The sequence below is a fragment of the Ahaetulla prasina genome, chromosome 6, assembly GCF_028640845.1.
Source record: "Ahaetulla prasina isolate Xishuangbanna chromosome 6, ASM2864084v1, whole genome shotgun sequence".
Lineage (NCBI taxonomy): Eukaryota > Metazoa > Chordata > Lepidosauria > Squamata > Colubridae > Ahaetulla > Ahaetulla prasina.
Window position 1 is genome coordinate 40,059,300 of NC_080544.1, and position 22,277 is coordinate 40,081,576.

Here is a 22,277-nt window from a genome sequence, read left to right on the forward strand (position 1 = left end):
TTTTCCATATATAACTCCCCCCCCAGAATTTCCCATATATAAATGACTTTTCCATGGATTACAGATATCAAACTATTCTATTCTACTATAACATGGAGAAATTAAGGCTCTAATCCTATATGTACTTACCTAGGAGCCTATTTAACTGAACTCAGGATTTATTTTTGAGTGAAATATATAACCACACTGCCTTCCATGGCCCATTATCTTTGATTTAGGAAACATTGCTTGATCCCAATAAGTAAGGTTGGATACCTTAGATAAATAGGGGCCGCGGTGTGGCTCAGGCTGTAAGAAGCCTGTTATTAAACACAGCTGCCTGCAATTACTGCAGGTTCAAGTCCCACCAGGCCCAAGGTTGACTCAGCCTTCCATCCTTTATAAGGTAGGTAAAATGAGGACCCAGATTGTTGGGAGGGCAATAAGTTGACTTTGTATATAAATATACAAATAGAATGAGACTATTGCCTTACACAATGTAAGCCGCCCTGAGTCTTCGGAGAAGGGCGGGATATAAATGTAAATTTTAAAAAAAAAATGTAGAGTAGTCTGAAAGTGTCAGTTACCAAAGTAATAAGTCAAATGAGGAAGCTGGCAACACCTCTCCTGCGCAAGCTGCACTGGCTACCTGTGGTCTTCCGGGTGCACTTCAAGGTGCTGGTTACCACCTTTAAAGCGCTCCATGGCATAGGAACCGGATATCTACGGGACCACCTTCTGTTACCATATGCCTCCCACCGACCGGTGCGCTCCCATAGAGAGGGTCTCCTCAGGGTGCCGTCAGCCAAACAATGCTGGCTGGCGACACCAACGCCTGTGGCACTTTCGCCACGCTTGACCCGATGGACTATTTTCTTAGCCGCTTACTGTACAAGCTGCAGCATCGACCAGGAAAGAAGTGGGGCATGCAGGCGCGTTAAGCAGATGCCCACTACCAGGGGCCATCGAAGACCCCACGCCGGGACGCCCATCCTGCTTATTGACTCTTTGGACTCTGGCCCAGTCACATCTAAGGAAGTGGCTCGGCATCATACCGGACATTATGTTAAGGACTGTACTCGGTTGGGTACAAGAGGGTGGCCCGCTGCGCAGCGAACTTTAAAATTTGTTAAAAAGGGATGAGCTCTCGGCTCAAGGGGTGCCTGTTATGGGGTGATCGGTGGTAATCCCGATAAATTAAGGAAAGGTACTGGACCTCCTCCACGAGGCCACCCAGGGATCGTCCGAATGAAGGGGCTAGCAAGAAGCTATGTGTGGTGGCCACTCATGGATTCAGAGATTGCTGAGAGGGTAGGAAATGCCAGGCTTGCCAAGAGTCCAGACCCCTACCTCCAACGGCCCCAGTCAGGAATGGGAAAACCCCAAGGGCCCTGGTCAAGAATCCACATTGATTTTGCTGGCCCTTTCCATGGCCAAACTTTCCTAGTGGTTGTCGACGCATTTTCTAAATGGTTGGAGATCATACTCATGAAATCCACTACGGCCGAGGCAGTAATCGCAGCCCTGCGCCACCTATTCGCAACCCACGGGTTGCCTGACACTCTGGTGTCCGACAACGGGCCGCAATTCACGGCAGCCCAGTTTGAAGAATACTTGGCAGAGGAGGGCATCCGACATGCCCTCTCTGCGCCTTTCCACCCTGCCGAATGGCCTTGCAGAGCGTTCCGTCCGGAGCGCTAAGGAGGCATTGTCCAGGCTCAAGCCAGGTGACTGGCAAACAAAGATAGACTTCTTTCTGGCGTTCAGCACAGAACCCCAAGCACTGCCACCGGCAGAAGCCCAGCCGAATTATTGATGGGACGGAAACTCCGTGCCCACTTGACCGCTTGAGTCCCCATTACACACCAGAGGGTTACAAGGGGAAATAGACAAAACAAGGAATTGGGCATAGGCGACCGGTGTGGGCCCGCAACCACGGGACGGCCCAAGTTGGCTCAGGGCAAATAATAAAACAACTGGCCCAAAGTCATACTTGGTCGAATTACAAGACAACCGAGTATGGAGGCATCACATAGATCAGATAAGGAGACGAATAACTGAACAAACCGAACCACAGCAAACAAATTATGACCCTCCTTATTTGAACCCACAGCTGACCATGACCCGGGAGGCGCAAGACTTAGCTGAGGTCCCGGAGGTCCAGCGACGCCATCAGGTTCCCGAGGGAAACGACAGGAAAATTACAAAAAGTAATCCAGGGCCGGATGGCCAAGAAAAGAATCTACAAATAATCCAGGGCCCGATGGCCTAGAGAAAGAGCTGGGAGGAAAACAGACCCTCCGAACAGCTCAAAACACCACCCAGAACTGAACCGCGAGGTCTGAAAGAACTAGGAGACGCCCAGGTTATTTGCGTGACTACGTCGAAAAATAACATGTAAATAAAATGTAAATAGAGGCAAAGTGTTTTCTGGGAGGGGAGGAGTGTTATGTATTCTTGTCTGTACCTTTAAATATTTGAGCGGGAAATCAGCACGTTGCTGATTGGACGAAGCCACCAGTAGAACTGTATAAAAGGAGAGGTTTTTCCCCAGCCTGTTGCTGGGTTCACCCTATATTAAAGAGCTGTTGTCACTACCCTGGTCTCCAGCCTCGTTACTTCCAGAACTTAACACTATATTTTCCCTTTCATACATGGATTCAAGCTTACTTCAAAGATCAGATGATTATCCGGTTCTATTACATATTTGTGATGCCAACATACTTCCTTTTCCTTCCCTTCCCCTCCTACCCTTCCTTCACTACCTCATTCCTTCTTTCTATCCAAACCAATCTTAAAAGAACTTGGACTAGCCTCTTATAATCCACTTATTTATAGGCACTTAACACTTATAGGCATGTATAGGCATTTAAGTATACATTAATAAAAATATAACATTCTTTCATGTTTAGAGGGTAATGTTATGTGATTTCTGTATAAGACAGAGACTAGAAATATGATTCCAAGCTTTCTCTAAACATACAGTATTCAATTAGGGCTAACTTCATACTGAATAGAATTATGCCTTGAAATGTTTTAGTAATGTTACTTTCCTTTCTGAATCTGGCTATACATGTATGCACTTTTACTATTGTTACTAGAGTAGTATAGAAACTACTGCATGGATATTTGCTTGCAACACAGGATGTCATTCATGAGTTATACATAAATGGCAGCTTTACATATTTAAAGGAAACATGAACAGCTTCATATCTGAAGTATGCTTCCCAGGGGGTACCACTACCATTTGATCTATTTTTGATTAAAATGTAAAAATTAAAAATTAAATCAAATGGTAGTATAACTCCTTAGGGAAAACATACTTCAGTTATGAAGTATTCCCTGTAGCAACCTTGAAAATCTTACAGCTGTATTGTCTCATCAGTAGGTGGTCCTTTTATGTCACACATAATTAAAATGAATGGCTGTTAGAGAGCCCATACTACTGCATACAGATTTATGAAGCTGGAGGCACCTCCACTCAGATGTAAACACAAAGTAACTGTGAGGGATAAACAGCATGAGGATAGGTATCAGTGAGATATTTCCCTGTGCCATAAGAGGAAGGACCAGGTGTATGTCATAAAACATTATGTACATGTCTAGTAAAAAGAATTTTGTGGAGAAAGATAATAATGCAATTTGATTAAGCTTATACTGCCTTTGCTATGCAATTCAGTTCTGCCTTCTTCAGCTAAAACAGAATAAGAACTTTAAAAGTATGAAGGAATGATCAGTGTCACCATAAATAAAAAAGTTACATTAGATTTACTAAGAAAATATGCTTTGCAAACTCTACTTGTGTACATCAGGCTCCATGGATAAGATAGCAAAGTAGGGATTAAGAATGGAACTACAGAATTTGCATTCCACATTTCACAGATCCAAAGAACCAAATCTCACAAGTGATTTTCTTGTGCAGGGAGTGTGATTTGATTACTTTAACAATGTCATTATTTTCTAAGCCATGATATATAGCCGCATGTATATTGTGGGGACTAATATTAAAAAATCTTGAAAATACTACAAATATAGTTTGTGATCCATTGGTAAATTCTACTGAGAATGGTTCTGCACTACATAGTTGCTCAAGTTCTGGTACTTTACTCTGAACCATGACCATCTACATCAGTGAGTTGAAGATCATATATGATGCCACACATTTGTGACATTACAATAAATAATGCCAATGTTGTACTATGTCTTATTTCTCTTCTGATGACACAAACAGCTGGTATAAATTACATAATTCTTGTCCATTGGATGATGATCTTATGATGGCAAAATGTCATCATGGCTTATACTGTATGGGACAGGTGTGATACAATGTGCACCTGAAGAAACAGACTCTTGGCAGCACAGACCTTTCCCAGGAAGGAGGCAGTACTTTTAGACAGAAGTTAAAATTAAGAGACTGTGCAGTCCCAAACTAAAGGAGAGAGGAAAAAGATTTAGAATAGCCTAGAACCGTGATGGTGAACCTATGGCATGCATGCGAGAAGTAGCACACAGCGCCCCCTCTGTGGGCATACAAGCTGTCGCCCCAGTTCAGCTGTGCCACGCATGTGTGCATGCCTCCTGCTGGCCAGCTGGTCTTCAGGTCTCTGCCGCGCATGCACGGACACCCCCCCGTACATTAGCAGGGTGGCCACGCATGCATGTGCAGTGGGTGGGGTGCGTGCAGGGGGCTATGTGTGCATTGCATTTTGGGGTGCGGGCGCGCATTCGCGTGCACACGTGGACGCTTTGGGCACTCGTTCTGGAAAAGGTTAACCATCACTGGCCTAGAATCTGTCAGGATATACAAGTAGTCCTCAACTTACAACTGTTCATTTAGTGACTGTTCAAAATTACAACAATACTGGAAAAAAGTGACTTATGAGCATGTTTCACACTTACAACCGTTGCAGTATCTCCATGGTCACACGATCAAAATAGTGGGTTATAACATCTTATGCTTCTATTTAGGCTATTTTTAAAAAATTAATAGAGTTTTAAAAATGAATTTCCTGAAAATAATGTAGACGAACTCCCATATCTTTAAAACTAGAGAATTATAAAAAGTATGATATTAGGGATAATCCAAAATAATAAATAAATGTATTTATTTATCTGTTTATTTGTTTGTTTGTTTGTTTGTTGAAGGTATACAGCCACACATCTTTATCTTATATCTCTAGGAAACTCACAATACAAAAAATTATAGAGAGTATCATAAAAGCACCAAAATGTACTGAAGACCCTAAAAGACATCTCCCAATCCAAATATTAAGTTCTGTTAACAGCCTGGTCTCACTGCCTGGGGTAAAAGCCAGGGCTTTTAAGGCTACCCAGCTGGGGAGATGTACAAATAAACTAACCTTGTGCAATGCAAGGCTTTATTGGTAATCACCAGTGCTTTAAATTGTACACAGAATTCCACTGGGAGGCAGGGCAGCTCACAAGGCACGGCATTATATTATTCAGTTAAATATATGCTTAAATGCTATTGGCAGTAGGCTGTTAGGGCAATATCTTCCCATCCCCACCATTGAAAGAAGCTATATAAAAGATAATTATTGGACCTATGTAGACAGCACTTTAACTTTGGTTGGATTGTGCTTATCATTAATGTTAATCCAACAGCAAATTTCAGATTCACCCTGCTAGTTGTAGGTCACAGAGACAGCCACATAATCAATCTGACTCCCTTCTAATAATAAGAGCTGTGGAAGCAGGCATATCATAGCCCTGGATATGGCTATGAAAAGTCAGGATTTTCAAGGAGTTCTGACATACCAAGAGCTGGAAAATATCTTCCTGAACTATCTGAGCAAGCAACCATGGAGGAATTAATTTTTGCGACGTTCTCTTGGAATCATGCTGCTTTAATCACCCACTGATACAAATACTTTATGAAGATACTTAGATGCCAATGACTCTACTTCAGAAACTCCCCAGGTCATTTTTGCACCATGTGTTTCTTAGGTAGGAATTCGTATACAAGAAGACTTAACTGTCATCCTTTTGGATTTTCGCTTTACCTCAAGGTGGTGTCCTCCCAGAGTTGAATTTCTCCTGTGAGGTCAAAATACAAACCTCTGTGTAAGGTTTTACCCAATCAAGCAAACAAACCTAAAATAACAGAATCATAGTGAAGCATTTGTTTTTTTTAAAAATCAATAAAATTAAGCTAAATAGTTTGAAAATATACCAAAAATTCCAGTGTACCAGCTTAAGCATGATCCCTTAATACTTTCACAAATAGTTAAGATTATACATCACTTCAGAAAGATCAGTGTATTTCTGAGGGAAGAAAGCTTAATACTACATAATGCCATGGGAAATTTAGCATATTGTGCAAACAGCATGAAGTTCAAGTATGGTCTCATATCAGCCAACCAGAACAGTTCAAACAGGATACAGGAAGCTACAGAATTATGCATAATTTCCCTTGCAACACTCCCCTACTATAATTAATAAAATAGACATCGTCTGATGGTATTCTGTATCAGGTATGCCCAGTGCCTGGATGTGGCCGAATCCCTTTTGTAATGTTTTTCATGAGCAGACATCAGCAATTGATGAAAAATATTGAAAATTAGTTATATTTCCCCCACATACACATTTCCTACAATGTTTTTACAGGAGTGCAAAGGACTTAATCCATCCATAAATTTAGCAATTTAATAAGTTTAACCTATAAAATGCCACAAATATGAAACATGGCCTTTGTTGAAATAATAGAAATACCCTGTTTCCCCAAAAATAAGACCCTGTCTTATATTCTTTTGAACCCCAAAATAAGCAGTTGGTCTTATTTTTGGGCAGGTCTTATTATTTTGGGACGCATGGAGCAAGACGGGGCTCCTCTTGCCATCTTATCTGACTTGCAGCTGTCTCCCTAATCCTAACCAGAGGAAATGGCGGGGACCTGCTGCACATGTGTTTAAATATTTTCAGGAGGGCTTATTTTAGCGCATGCGTTCAAAAGCCCAATTGGGCTTATTATCTGGGGATGTCAGGAAAACAGGGTACTACTGTAACTTCAGACATTGCTCCAACTTTTAGTCATACCCTTCAGCAACATTGACGAAGGTGATAGGAATTCATATAAAATATTAATGGAAGAGCTAGCTCAAAAATAAAGTCTACTTAAAAATAAGTTTGTAAGAATAGTTTTGGGAGCCATTTGGGGGTAATGGTTAAGGCCCAAGGCTAGAAACCAGAAACCTGTCAGTTCTAGACCTATCTTTGTGTTCATATATACTTATATGAATGTGAAAAACTGAGAAGGAAAGGAAATAGAGGGGATAAAGGGAGGGAAGGGAGAAATATATATATTATGTATATATCTATATATGTGTGTGTGTATTTATATATTATTATTATTATTATTATTATTATTATTATTATTATTATTATTATTATTATTATTATTATTATTATTAATTAGATTTCTATACCGCCCTTCTCCCGAAGGACTCAGGGCGGTGTACAGCCAGAATAAAACACAAACAATATACAATTAAAAACAAAATTAAAAAACTTATTATACAGTTGGCCGAAACTTTAAAGCATTTAAAATCCAAAAACCTGTTAAAATTCATATAAAATTTAAAAGTATAAAATTTGAGATTTAAAAATATAACAAAAAACTTAAGCCAGCCCCGAGCGAGTAAATAAATACATTTTCAATTCGCGGCGAAAGGTCAGGTATTTGTCGCAAACCAGGTGTCAGGCCTGGAAACCATGGCTTCTGCGTTTTTTTTATGCAGAAGAGGTTTTTCTGGAACCTTGACACCAGGGGGAAGTTCGTTCCAGAGGGTAGGAGCCCCCACAGAGAAGGATCTTTCCCTGGGGGCCGCTAGCCGACATTGTTTGGCGGACGGCACCCTGAGAAGTCCCTCTCTGTGTGAGCGTACGGGTCGGTGGGAGGCATGAGGTAGCAGTAGGCGGTCCCGTAAGTACCCAGGCCTAAGCCATGGAGCGCTTTAAAGGTAGTAACCAAAACCTTAAAGTGCACCCGAAAGACCACAGGCAGCCAGTGCAGTCTGTGCAGGAGTGGTGTTACATGGGAGCTAGGTGAGGCTCTCTCTATCACCTGTGCAGCTGCATTCTGGACTAACTGAAGCCTCCGAGTGCACTTCAAGGGGAGCCCCATGTAGAGAGCATTGCAATAATCCAAGCGAGAGGTAACAAGAGCATGAGTGACTGTGCATAAGGCATCCCGATCAAGGAAGGGGCGCAACTGGCGAACCTGGTGAAAAGCCCTCCTGGAGACGGCCGTCAAATGATCTTCAAACGACAGCCGTTCATCCAGGAGAACACCCAAGTTGCGCACCCTTTCCCTTGGGGCCAATAACTCGCCCCCAACAGTCAGCTGCGGCTGCAGCTGACTGTATCGGGGTGCCGGCATCCACAGCCACTCCGTCTTAGAGGGATTGAGCTTGAGCCTGTTCCTCCCCATCCAGACCCGTACGGCTTCCAAACACCGGGACAGCACTTCAACAGCTTCGTTGGGGTGGCCCCGGGGTGGAAAAGTACAGCTGAGTGTCATCAGCGTACAGCTAGTATCTCACCCCAAAGCCACTGATGATCTCATCCAACGGTTTCATATAGATGTTGAACAGAAGGGGCGAGAGAATCGACCCCTGCGGCACCCCACAAGTGAGGCGCCTCGCGGCCGACCTCTGCCCCCCTGTCAACACCGTCTGCGACCGATCAGAGAGATAGGAGGAGAACCACCAATAAACGGTGCCTCCCACTCCCAATCCCCCTAACCGGCGCAGCAAGATACCATGGTCGATGGTATCAAAAGCCGCTAGAGATCTAACAGGACCAGGGCAGAGGAATGACCCCTGTCTCTAGCCCTCCAGAGATCATCCACCAACGCGACCAAAGCTGTCTCTGTGCTGTATCCGGGTCGGAAGCCGGACTGGAACGGGTCTAGATAGACAGCTTCATCCAGGTATTGGGGTAGCTGCTGCGCCACAGCACTCTCTACAACCTTCGCAACAAAGCGAAGGTTGGAGACCGGACGATAATTACCCAAAATAGCTGGGTCCAGGGAAGGCTTCTTGAGGAGGGGTCTCACCACCGCCTCTTTCAAGGCAGCAGGGAAAACCCCCTCCGACAAGGAAGCGTTGATAATCCCCTGGAGCTAGCCTCGTGTCACCTCCTGTGTGGCCAGCACCAACCAGGAAGGGCATGGGTCCAGTAAACATGTAGTGGCGTGAAGCCTCCCCAACAACCTGTCCACGTCCTCGGGAGCCACAGGATCAAACTCATCCCAAACAATCTCGACAAGATGCAACTCCGCCCTCTCACTTGGATCATCCCAATTACGGTCCAGGCCATCCCGGAGCTGATTGATTTTATCGTATAGATAACCACTAAACTCCTCGGCACGTCCCTGCAAAGGGTCATCCCGCACCTCCTGATGGAGGAGAGAGCAGGTCACCAGAAACAGGGCAGCCGGGCGGTTATCTGTCGATGCAATGAGGGTGGAAGTGTAGGAACATTTCGCTTCCCTCATTGCCACTAGGTAGGCCTTAGAATAAGACCTAACTAGTGTCCGATCAGCTTCGGAACGACTGGACCTCCAGGTACTTTCTAGGCGTCTTCTCCAGCGTTTCATCTCCCTCAGCCCCTCGGAAAACCAAGGGGCCGGTTGAGATCTGCGCCGGGTCAGAGGCCGCAAAGGCACGACACGGTCCAAAGCTCCAGCCGCGGCCTGCTCCCAGGCCACGACTAGTTCTTCAGTCGTGCCGTGGGCCAGATCCTCAGGGAATGGCCCAAGCTCCGTCAGGAACCTCTCGGGGTCCATCAGGCGCCTGGGACGGAACCAACGTATTGGTTCCGTCTCCCTGCGGTGGTGGGTGGCGGTCCGAAAGTCCAGGCGAAGGAGAAAATGATCTGACCATGACACCGGTTCTGTTACTAAATCATCTAATTCCAGATCATTTAGCCACTGTCCAGAGATATAAATTAGATCCTCCCATGTGCGTAGGGCCATCAGTTACTTGAATCAGGTCCAAGGCCGTCATGGAAGCCTGGAACTCCCGGGCTGCAGTCGATGACAAGCCGGTCGATGGCAAGTTGAAATCCCCCATGACTATAAATCTGGGGGTCTCAACCGCCACCCCGGCAAGCACCTCCAACAACTCGGGTAGGGCTATAGTCACGCAGCAAGGAGCCAGGTACGTGATCAACAAACCCAACTGATTCCTATGGCCCCACCTCACAAAGAGGGATTCACAACCGGCAATCTGAGGAACAGTGGCCTCCCTCAGCTCTAGATCTTCCCTAATAACAACCCCACCCCCCCACCCCTACCTTGGGCCCTCGGTTGATGAAATGCTCGGAAACCCGGAGGGCACAACTCAACAAGGGGGACACCCCCCCTCTGGGCCCAACCAGGTCTCCGTAATGCCCATGAGGTCCGCGGACTCCCCCTGAATAAGATCACAAATCAGGGGGGCTTTATTAACCACAGACCGAGCATTACATAACATCAACCGAAGACCCAAGCTCTGAGGATCATGGCCGCCCGAGGAACGGGTAAGGACTGAGGATATATGTATCTATCATGTATGTATCTATGTATCTGTGTGTTTCCCCAAAATACATCATGTTTCCCCCAAAATAAGACCCTGTCTTATATTTTTTTGAACCCTGAAATAAGCACTTGGCCTTATTGCCATGCGCTCAAAAGCCCAGTTGGGCTTATTATCAGGGGATGTCTTATTTTGGGGAAAACAGGGTATATATAGTTACGTTATATGTTATGTTGTGTTGTGCTGTGTTGTGTTGTGTTGTATTATATTATATTATGTGGATAAGTATTCTTAACAAAGGTTCATTCAGAAAAGGTCAGAACTATAGCCTACCCTATTGTCTCCAGTTAAAGAAGCAGTATCCACGGAAGGATATGGAAGCAAATCTTAAAGAAAGATGGAAGAAAAAGAGAGAAAATCCAGACAAATTGAGCTAGTATAATAATACAATCAAAATAATTTACAAAACCAGAAATAAAAATAAAATCCAGATGGCTTGGATGAACCCTATGGCTACATGTTTCAAATGGACAGACTAAAGCATTTTCTGCCCCTTTCCTAAGGACTATGCTTTCTTTTCTTGCTTTCTGGGTATGAAAGAGAGGGAAACAGAAGCTTAGTCTTCATAGACTGTTACCACTTCATCTTATTTATTTATGAAATTTATCTGACTTCCAGAAAACAGCAGGACTCCAGGCAATTTACAGAGTTTAAATATTAAAAGCAGACTGCATAACTGAAAAAAAAAAATAAATTGGTGACTAACAATATGAAGCTAAAAGTTATAAAATTGGAAAGCATTGCTTTACAACAATTAATCCTCAAAGGGACAGCAGAAAAATTATGTTTTCACCTGGAAAGAAATTTAGAAACCAACCTTGAGGAAGTTCAATCATCTCTCATCTTTCTGGGAGACCTAAATCTACCTTCTATAAACTGGATAACAAATGAATGTACAACCGAACCAATCCATACTACTCTATACAATGCAGTTACAAACCTAGGCCTTCAACAATTAGTAACTAACAATACTAGACTCAAGAACTGCCTCGACCTCATCTTTTGTAATAACGCAAACTCTATTTATGGACTACAAGTAAAAGAACCCTTTTCCAACAGCGACCACTGCATGACAGACTTTTATTTAAACATACGCCCTCGCATAAATCGCCTCAACAATAGTACTCCAAACTACAATTTTAAAAAAGCCAACTATGACCTTATAAACAATGATCATTCATTTCTTGACTGGCATAATCTATTCTCAACCTGTATCACTTCAGAAGACCACTATAAAGTATTCCTAATTGAAATTAATAAAATCATCAAACTATATGTACCACAAATCATCACCAAAATCAATAGGAAAAGCAAATTTCCCATATCAATAAAAAAGCTGCAATCCAAAAAAAAAAATCCCTCTGGAAAAAAAACAAAAAAGGTTATGTAGTAAAGTTCAAAAACCGCTACAAAAATATTTGCAACCAAATAAAAACAAAATGTAACATTTACCACACTAAACAAGAAGAAAACCTTCTACGCACCAATTCCAGTCGTGCTTTTTATAATTTTGTAAACAATAAGCTAAAAGAAACAAGAACCATTCCACCACTAAAAGAATGGTAAAGAATGTACCGACGAAACAATTAAAGCAAACCTCTTTAACACATTCTTCGGCTCAGTCTTTGTAAACAGTGATGGCTCATATCCAACATTCCTCAATCGTATCAAAAATGTTAACAACGACTCAACACACATAGACTCCACAGATGAAAACAACAACCTAACCCACGTGGACTTTACAGAAGATAATGTTGAAAAAGCCCTTCGCAACCTGAAACCATCATTATCTATTGGACCAGATGGACTATGTGAAAAAAACTTTCAATTAATATAGCTGAACCCCTAAGCATTATCTTTAATAAAGCCTTCAAAACTAGTTCCCTTCCAAAACTCTGGTCTCTAGTTACAGTCATCCCTATCTTCAAAAAAGGAGATCCATGCCTTGTTGAAAATTATAGACCTATCTCTCTATGTTGTGTCTCATGCAAAGTAATGGAATCCATCATAAACCAATCCATTACACTCCATCTCGAAACAAACAACCTTCTCTCTAATAAACAATTTGGTTTCAGAAAAAAAATGTCTTGTAATCTACAACTTCTCCACTGCAAAAACATATGGACTACAAACCTTGATCAAGGAAAAGCAATAGATGCAATCTACATAGACTTCTGCAAAGCTTTTGATTCAGTAGTACATGATAAACTACTCCTCAAACTAAAATCCTACGGCATTTCGGGATCTCTTCACAATTGGATAAATGCCTTCCTGTCAAACAGACAACAAGTGGTCAAAATTGGCAACGCTCTATCAAATCCTGCTCCTGTCAAAAGTGGCGTTCCCTAAGGTAGTGTTCTTGGAACAACACTTCATACTTTACATAAATGATCTCTGCGACCTCATCTCAAGTTATTGTGTTCTCTTTGCTGATGATGTCAAACTATTTTATACCACCAATAACACTTCTACTCTTCAAGAAGACCTCGACTTAATTTCTGATTGGTCTAAAACTTGGCAACTCCAAATCTCAACCAGCAAAGGCTCAGTCTTACATATTGGAAAAAAGAACCCTAATATCAAGTACAAACTTGATGGACATTACCTAACTGATGACCCCCACCCTGTCAAAGATCTTGGAATTCTCATATCTAATGACCTTAGTGCCAAAGCTCACTGCAACTACATAGCGAAAAAAGCCCTAAGAGTTGTAAACCTAATTTTACGTAGCTTCTTTTCTAAAAACTCTACACTACTAACTAGAGCATACAAAACATTTGCCAGACCTATTCTTGAATACAGCTCATCCGTCTGGAACCCATACCACATCTCTGACATAAATACAATAGAAAGAGTCCAGAAATATTTTACTAGAAGAGTTCTTCACTCCTCCGAAAACAACAAAATACCTTATACCAACAGACTTGAAATCCTGGGATTAGAAAATTTACTACTCCGTCGACTTCGACATGACCTGTGTTTAACACACAAAATCATCTATTGCAATATCCTTCCTATAAAAGACTACTTCAGCTTCAATCGCAATACTACAAGAGCAAAAAATAGATTCAAGCTAAATGTCAACCGCTTCAAACTTGATTGCAGAAAATATGACTTCTGTAACAAGTTGTTAATGCTTGGAACTCATTACCTGACTCCATAGTCTTGACTCAAAATCCCAAAATCTTCAACCAAAAACTGTCTACTGTTGACCTCACCCCATTTCTAAGAGGGCTATAAGGGGCGTGCATAAGAGCACAAAAGTGCCTACCGTTCCTGTCCTATTGTTCCCTTCATCATATCAAATTGATATAGTTGATGCATATTTTTATACATATATGTATATTTTCTTCAAAATATGTTGTTTTATCTATAACAATTGTTTGGGTATTTGTTGTGACAAAAGAAATTTAAAAAAAGTACTTGGGGAAGTGTAAAAGAACTGTAATGGGAGGAAAGAACACATTGTTAAGGAGGGACTTGGACAAGAGATTACACAGTCCATACACATAAACCACCTTCTGGACCAATTGAAGTTTCTAGATGGCCCAATGAGAGACAAGATGAACAGTACCATCTAGCAGGAAAGACACGAATGACAATCCTGTTCTAGATATTAGTGCACCAGCCCAAAGTGTGCAATAGCCCTCTTGGTCCCAGTTCATCCTGTTCCTAAAGAGGAGGTATGAGCCCAGGGCAATCCAACACAGCAAATTTGCTGTTTCTAGGGCACCCCAATCCCATAAAGAGCCAATTTATGCAAGTTGTGCATAATGTGATTTCCATTCTATATGCGTATCTTCCAGAGATCTCTGTAACTACAGTCTTATCACTTTATCAGTAAACTTAATAAACAATATAATTTACTTGGACTTCAGTAAAGCATTTGATAAAGTAGACCATAACCTACTACTAGATAAAGTAGAAAAATGTGGGTTAGACAGCACCACCACCAGATGGATTCGTAACTGGCTGACCAGCCGCACTCAATGTGTAGTCAATGGAATTATGGAGGGAAGTATGCAGTGGAGTACCCCAAGGCTCTGTATTAGGCCCAATACTCTTCAACAACTTCATCAATGACTTTGACGAGGGGATAGATGGAGAACTCATCAAATTTGCAGATGACACCAAACTGGCAGGAATAGCCAACACTCCAGAAGATAGGCTCAAGATAAAGAAGGATCTTGACAGACTTGAACATTGGGCGCTATCTAACAAAATGAAATTTAACAGTGAAAAAAGTAAGGTTCTACATTTAGGCAAATAAAAAATAAAAAAATGCACAGGTACCATATATGTGATACCTTGCTCAATAATAGTAACTGTGAGAGGGATCTTGGAGTCCTAGTGGACAACCATTTAAATATGAGCCAGCAGTGTGCAGCAGCTGCCAAAAAAGCCAACACAATTCTGGGCTGCATAAACAGAGGGATAGAATCAAGATCACGTGAAGTGTTAATACCACTCTGTAATGCCTTGGTAAGGCCACACTTGGAATATTGCATTCAGTTTTGGTCGCCACGATGTAAAAAAGATGCTGAGACTCTAAAAAGAGTGCAGAGAAGAGCAACAAAGATGATTAGAGTACTGGAGGCTAAAACATATGAAGAACGGTTGCAGGAACTGGGTATGTCTAGTTTAATGAAAAGAAGGACTAGGGGAGACATGATAGTAGTGTTCCAATATTTCAGGGATTGCCACAAAGAAGAGGGAGTCGGGCTGTTCTCCAAAGCACCTGAGGTTAGAACAAGAAGCAATGGGTAGAAACTGATCAAGGAAAGAAGCAACTTAGAACTAAGGAGAAATTTCCTGACAGTTAGAACAATTAATAAGTGGAACAACTTGCCTGCAGAAGTTGTAAATGGCCCAACATTGGAAATTTCTAAGAAGATGTTGGATAACCATCTGTCTGAGATGGTGTAGGGTTTCCTGCCTGGGTAGGGGGTTGGACTAGAAGGCCTCCAAAATCCCTTCAAACTCTGTTGTTATAAAAAAATTATTAAAAAAACTTCCCAAAAAGGAATAATAGCAATAATTCTCCATTTTTGTTAGATCTAGAATGGTTCAACTTGGGAGATTTTATTCACTAAATGCCTAGCCATATAATAATAGTTTACGCCAATTAGCCCTCCTGGCTCATACTTCTCCCAAGAATATGCAAGATTTTAAGCAATGTAACTAGTCAACATTCTGCAAATACAATGGTAGAAAGGTAATTACATTTTTCTACCTTTATTACAACAAGTAGACTTAAATATGAGCTCTTATTTAAGTCCAGTCACAGTCATTTCTTCTTTTCCACCAGTTCCATTCCAGTGTTCTCTTTACTGCTTCATTTCATGGAGCTCCTGAGAAAACCAAGAAGTAGTATGGGATCAGCAGATAGGGAGAGACCACCCAGGGGCCTATCCTTCAAGCTGTACACACAGATTGCTTGGATCCTGCAACTCATAATGTACAACATGTTATAGCTTGTGCCTTCTTGGAAGCTATGGTTAATTAGGCATTGCTATACTTGATAACTTATACTCAGGAAGAATCATTACCTACTATTACAGTCCCACAAATAAAACGTGCAAATGTGCTATATAAAATTAATTCCAGTAGTCATGATTGTGCAGGTAAATGAGTTTGAATTATATCAATGTATATATAAAAAAGAGAAGGCATCCAGTCAACTAGTATTATTGGGGCTCCTATTAAATGTTAACCATTGGATTGCAATTGTGCATTGCAAAAACTGAAAGCAGGGAAAGCAAAGAGCTCAACATTTCCATCTACTGAATAACCAAATCAATGATTCTCCTTCCAGGAATGTTCCCCTTAGAGCTCATCAGTTGAGGTAACAGATTTGATAAGTGTTGGTACTGGCAGTTCTTAAGCCCAGGGCTATTCATTACATTATACAGTATTCTGTCTTGTTTTACAAATGATGAGCAATGCATAGAAGGACACTACTCTATTAATCAATATCCTAATCTATGCTTTTTAGATTATTTTTGTAACAACTGTCCATAAGAACAGTGTAATAAATTTCTAACAATAGTTTTATTTTTTGTTATTTTTATTTTTCAGGCAAATGGCAAAATTTTTGACTTGGATTTATTTATTTATTTATTTATTATTTAAATTTATATACCGCCCTATCTCCCAAAGGACTCAGGGCGGTTCACAGGCATATAAAACATCGATACATAAAATTAAAATAATCTTTAAAAAACTTATTCCAATGCCCTATCATTAAAAATAGAAATATAAATATTAAAATCAATTAAAACCCCTATAGAATTTAAAATCTAAGCCAGTCCTGCACAGATGAATAAATGTGTCTTGAGCTCGCGACGGAAGGTACGAAGGTCCGGAAGTTGACGGAGTCCTGGGGGGAGCTCGTTCCAGAGGGCGGGAGCCCCCACAGAGAAGGCCCTTCCCCTGGGCGCCGCCAGACGACACTGCCTAGCTGACGGCACCCTGAGGAGTCCCTCCCTGTGAGAGCGCACGGGTCGGTGAGAGGTATCTGGTCGCAGTAGGCGGTCCCGTAGATAACCCGGCCCTATGCCATGGGCGCTTTAAAGGTGGTCACCAAAACCTTGAAGCGCACCGAAGGCCACAGGTAGCCAGTGCAGCCTGCGCAGGATGGGTGTTATCACGGAGCCACGAGGGGCTCCATCTATCACCAGCAGCCGCATTCTGGACTAACTGTAGCCTCCGGATGCCCTTCAAGGGAGCCCCATGTGAGGCGTTGCAGTAATCCAGGTGAGACGTCACGAGGCGTGAGTGACCGTGCATAGGGCCTCCCGGTCCAGAAAGGCGCAACTGGCGCACCAGGCGAACCTGGTAGAACGCTCTCCTGGAGACGGCCGTCAAATGATCTTCTAGAGACAGCCGTTCATCCAGGAGGACGCCTAAGTTGCGCACCCTCTCCATCGGGGCCAGTGACTCGCCACCGATGGTCAGCCGCGGATTTAGCTGACTGTACCGGGGTGGCGGCATCCACAACCACCCCCTCTTGGAGGATTGAGCTTGAGCCTGTTTCTCCCCATCCAGACCCGTCGGCCTCCAGACACGGGACAGCACTTGATAGCCGTTGGGGTGGTCCGGTGTAGAAAAGTACAGCTGGGTGTCATCCGCATACAGCTGGTACTTCACACCGAAACCACTGATGATCTCACCCAGCGGCTTCATGTAGATGTTAAACAGAAGGGGCGAGAGAATCGACCCCTGCGGCACCCCACAAGTGAGGCGCCTCGGGGCCGACCTCTGCCCCCCTGTCAACACCGACTGCGGCCGGTCGGGGGGATAGGGGGGGGACCACCGATAAACGGTGCCTCCCACTCCCAATCCCTCCAATCGGCGCAGCAGGATACCATGGTCGATGGTATCGAAAGCCGCTGAGAGGTCTAATAGGACCAGGGCAGAGGAACAACCCCTATCCCTGGCCCTCCAGAGATCATCCACCAACGCGACCAAAGCCGTCTCCGTGCTGTAACCGGGTCGGAAACCGGACTGGAACGGGTCTAGATAGACAGTTTCATCCAGGTGCAAGGGAAACTGATATGCCACCATACTCTCTACAACCTTCGCCGCGAAGCGACGAATATAGGATTAACGATATGTAAATTAATATTCATCTAGATTTTCAATCCATCCATCCATCCATCCATCCATCCATCCATCCCTCCTTGAAAGACTAAGACTTGACCTATATTGATGGCACATCCTTTTTTTCCTCTCTTTGCATGTCTACATAAACACACACATTCACCAACAGTTGTTTTCATTGCAGGGGGATAGAAATGCAATGAAACAATGATTTGTTGAGAAATGTTTCTTAAAATACGTGTGATTTGCTTGCAAGTTTCTGTTGAGCAGCCATCATGGTAACAGACTGTTTCCCTTTTTCTTGTGTTGTACGCTACCATATAGGAACTCAGCCATTAATATGTACATGAATTTTGAATTATTGCCTATTAAAGAAATAGATTTAATATTGGCATATGTCTTATTGAAGAATGTGTGATTTGCTTATGTAAGAGTAGAACCCACTGAAATCATTCACAGTTACTACTGACATGTATAGTTTGGCACTGCCAAACTTCTTAAGTTTGGCACTGCCAAGCTTCTTAATCATTTATTAATTTGTAGCTTAGAGTTGGGATTCAATTCAATCATTTTATGCTGTGCACATAATCCACGCATTCATATCAGAGGTGTTTGTATGCTTAAAATCCCATTTATCTACTCTTTTTACTCCCAGCAATTTTTTTCAGATTGCTTGGAATAGCACTGTAAAAGCTTGAAATCTCATTCATGTAATAACGTATCCAGAATCCTTAAACCAAAGGGAAGCAAGTAGTGCCTGCCTAATGTCTTGGCCCAATTTCCAACAGTCCTAGCAAATGTGGCCGATGTCCATAAATTCTGAAACATTGGCTAAACACAAGGAGGTGCCATAATCCCCATCTCTGTGCTTTGATCATTCTCTGGATCCTGTTTATGCCAAGCATGGACTCTAAGCAATAATCTCCTTTTGAAATGCACTGATTCTTATAGTTCAAAAATGTGGAGGAAAGGGAGGAGCTACCACACTTTCTTCTGGGATAAGATAAATAGGTCACTTTTCAAAGCCATACTGATTTCAGTCATTTTGAATATTTCAGCATTATTTAAACATCCTTAGTTTCTAATTTTATTGTGATTTAGGCATTTATTACTGAATACATCCAGGAGTAAGTTTCTTTTGGCCTAATAGAATATTGTAAATCAGCTGATATTTTCAGCCCCCTTAAGAAGATTCGGAGGATCTTGAGAATCCCTTGAGAAGATTTATAAGATTACTTATACAAAGAAGATTGGAAATATTTGTTAAAGGAATTTGGGGGGGGAAAGTAACAGTGCAACTTTTAAGTATCCAGCATTAGTTTTTTACGTGAGTCACATAATACAGTCACCACAAGAGGGGGCCTTATGAATACAATAGGTAGCTAATAGTGTAAAAGAAATTAACGAAAATCATTTTTTTTTATTGAATAGGGCTTTTTTTATGTCTTACATTGTGAAAGTGAAAAAAGCAGACACAAACCCTTTTGCTGCAAATTGTACAAGAAGAGGAAGAATTTTTAAAAAGTTTTTAAAAAACTTATTTATATTGAATCTGACCTGTAATCTATCTTGGCTCATATTGTTCAAATTATTGTAAGCAATAGAGCTTCATGGAGTCGGAGATTGAAATCTTTCTTAATTCTATCTGGGGGATGCCAGAGATTAAACCTAGAACATTTCACATGCAAATTAGATGTATACTGCACTGAATTATGATCCTTCTGTATTGACTGCAAAACAAAGATATATACCACTATAACAAAAAACCAGGCTCTAAAGGCAAGACATGATGACACTGATTTCACTTGATCATTTTTTTTTTAAATGGAAAATGAATCAGTATATTCTTCAGACCTCAGAATCTCCAAGTAAACTTTACTTCAAGAATTTAAGTCAATTAATATTCCAGAGTCTTGTGTATAAAGATATTTTTAAAATAAACACAATTGGAGAGTTTAAATTCTTTTCTCGTAGGTTTTGTATAGCTTACAATGGTTTTAAATAAATAGAGTTGTCAGATCTGGTTGCAAAAGTCTGGATAACTGTGATCTGCTATTAAATGCTCATCTAATTTTTTGATATCTCTTAGTATTAATTTAGTTTCTAACAAGCCACAAGGATATGGAAACTAATATAACCTGGAAGTAGAGAGTTAACATACAATACATGAGATAGGAACAAAGAGTTTGAAATCCAGACATATTATTCCTAAGGAAGAAAAGTTATTTATTATTTATTAGATTTATATCTCATTTTTTTCCAGAAGCTCAAGTAAACATGTGTAATACTACCTTTTCCTGCTTCAATATACTTCACTATACTTTGGTATTTGAACATTGATCTTTTTAACATTTATATTTTATTGTGTTTTACTAATCTGAAGACAAATTTGCTAGTCCATGTATGATATATCACTATATCATACATGGACTAGCTATGCTATTTGCTAAATAAATAAACTGCCTTTCTGAGCAGTTAGGGTTAGGCAAAGTGACAGGGCACCCATAGGTTGGGTTGAGTGACAGATACAGTTTCTCATAGCTGTAGGTAATGTTGAATGTTTGCCTCTTAGATCTGAATCAAACCACCTTAACCACTATGCCGCATTGGTTCCTTAACCACTGTGGCACACTATAGTGTTCATAGAATTTATTTCTGCAAAATAAGTATAGCTAAAGTTAATTCAAAGTTCAAATACAATACAATACAGCCTGCAGAAAATTGAGACCAGCAATATGTCAAGAACACATTTGAAATAAGCAACCTGAAATGCAAACATTCCTTCTCCAAATGTAGCAGAATAGAAATTTATAGTAACATTTGGAAAGTGTATGGCACACAGAGTAGCTTGTTGTGAGGTGGGTGGCTATATAAATGGAATGAATGAATAAATGAATGAATGAATGAACGAACGAACAAACCTTATTATAAAACAAAATCTGATTATATGAGTATAAAATGGAGAAATACCTGTTTTGCTCACCGTGCCCATCAAACTGGAATAGTACTTGACCACAAACCACATCCGAATCAGAAACATGACTGGGCTGCAAATTCAATATTAGACTAATATAACAATCAGTTTTCAAATCATAGAAAGTAAATTGTTCCATGTCATTCTTCATGGATCAGACATCAATTTGAGTGTTGTATGCAATTAGATAAACTGGAACAGGTTCGAAAAGAAAAAGGAAGGTGATCATGGAATTAGAGACAAAGTCCAATGAACAGCAAACTGAAGGAGATGGTTATGTTTAACCTTAAGAAAAGAATCAAAAGATTACGGGGAGGGAGGGAGAAATCCGAAGGAACGTCACCTACAAGGTCATGACCTGCCCTTTCTTGCCCCTGCGCATAAGAAATAGAAGAATAATGAATTATAGTTTCAGGAAAGCAGATTCTGATTAAATGTTAGAAAAAAGACATTCCTAACAATATAAGACCAATTTGACAGTTTGACCAGTATAAGACAAATTACTTAGAGAAACGGTGGCCTCTTCTTCACTGGATGTACTCCAATGGAAACTAGACAGCCATCTCTGTGCAGCTTTAACTTAGATTCCAGCGACCTTTGATACAAGGCCTCTGCTAACACTTGATCTGTAACATTTAGGCATCTGTCAGGGGCACAGGCTCTGGCAGAACAAAACAAAGTAGAATAGTACAAGAATACAGATTGGAACTAAACAAAGATTAACTACACGGTGGTTTGCTAGGCATCACAAGAAGCAAGAAACTATTGTGTAGAGTGGTTCTCAGCTGTCATGCTCAGAAGAGGAATTTCCATGCAGTACATTACGGATTTCACTGTGCTTTGTGGCTTACATCCAAGTAACTCTGCAGACCCAGATTAAGTAAAGTTCCAACAACTGCTTCCAAAAAGATCTACTGGCCCAGTTTGAGTTCTAGTGCTCTTGACAGGTTAATCTTTTTCAAAACACTCTTTTTCCCCTTTCTCAACTGTAATGCCAACGGTATAGATGCACTCCTTTAAGGCATAGTGAAAATTTAGCAATAAGTTGAATATTGCATTATGAAACAGATAAAAAGGGGGTTGTATTCAGGTGAAATACAAACAGTTGTACATCTCTCCAAAAT

The 22,277-nt window shown here is 41.4% G+C and overlaps 1 long non-coding RNA gene across 1 annotated transcript in view; it reads right to left on the reverse strand.

The window, feature by feature from the left end:
- Positions 1-5,938: 5,938 nt before the first annotated feature.
- LOC131200930 (uncharacterized) overlaps positions 5,939-22,277 on the reverse strand; it is a 58,006-nt gene continuing 41,667 nt past the window's right edge. Inside the window, exon 6 of the long non-coding RNA XR_009155738.1 lies at positions 5,939-6,036. This is a non-coding gene — a long non-coding RNA (uncharacterized LOC131200930). The remainder of the gene's footprint in view (positions 6,037-22,277) is intronic.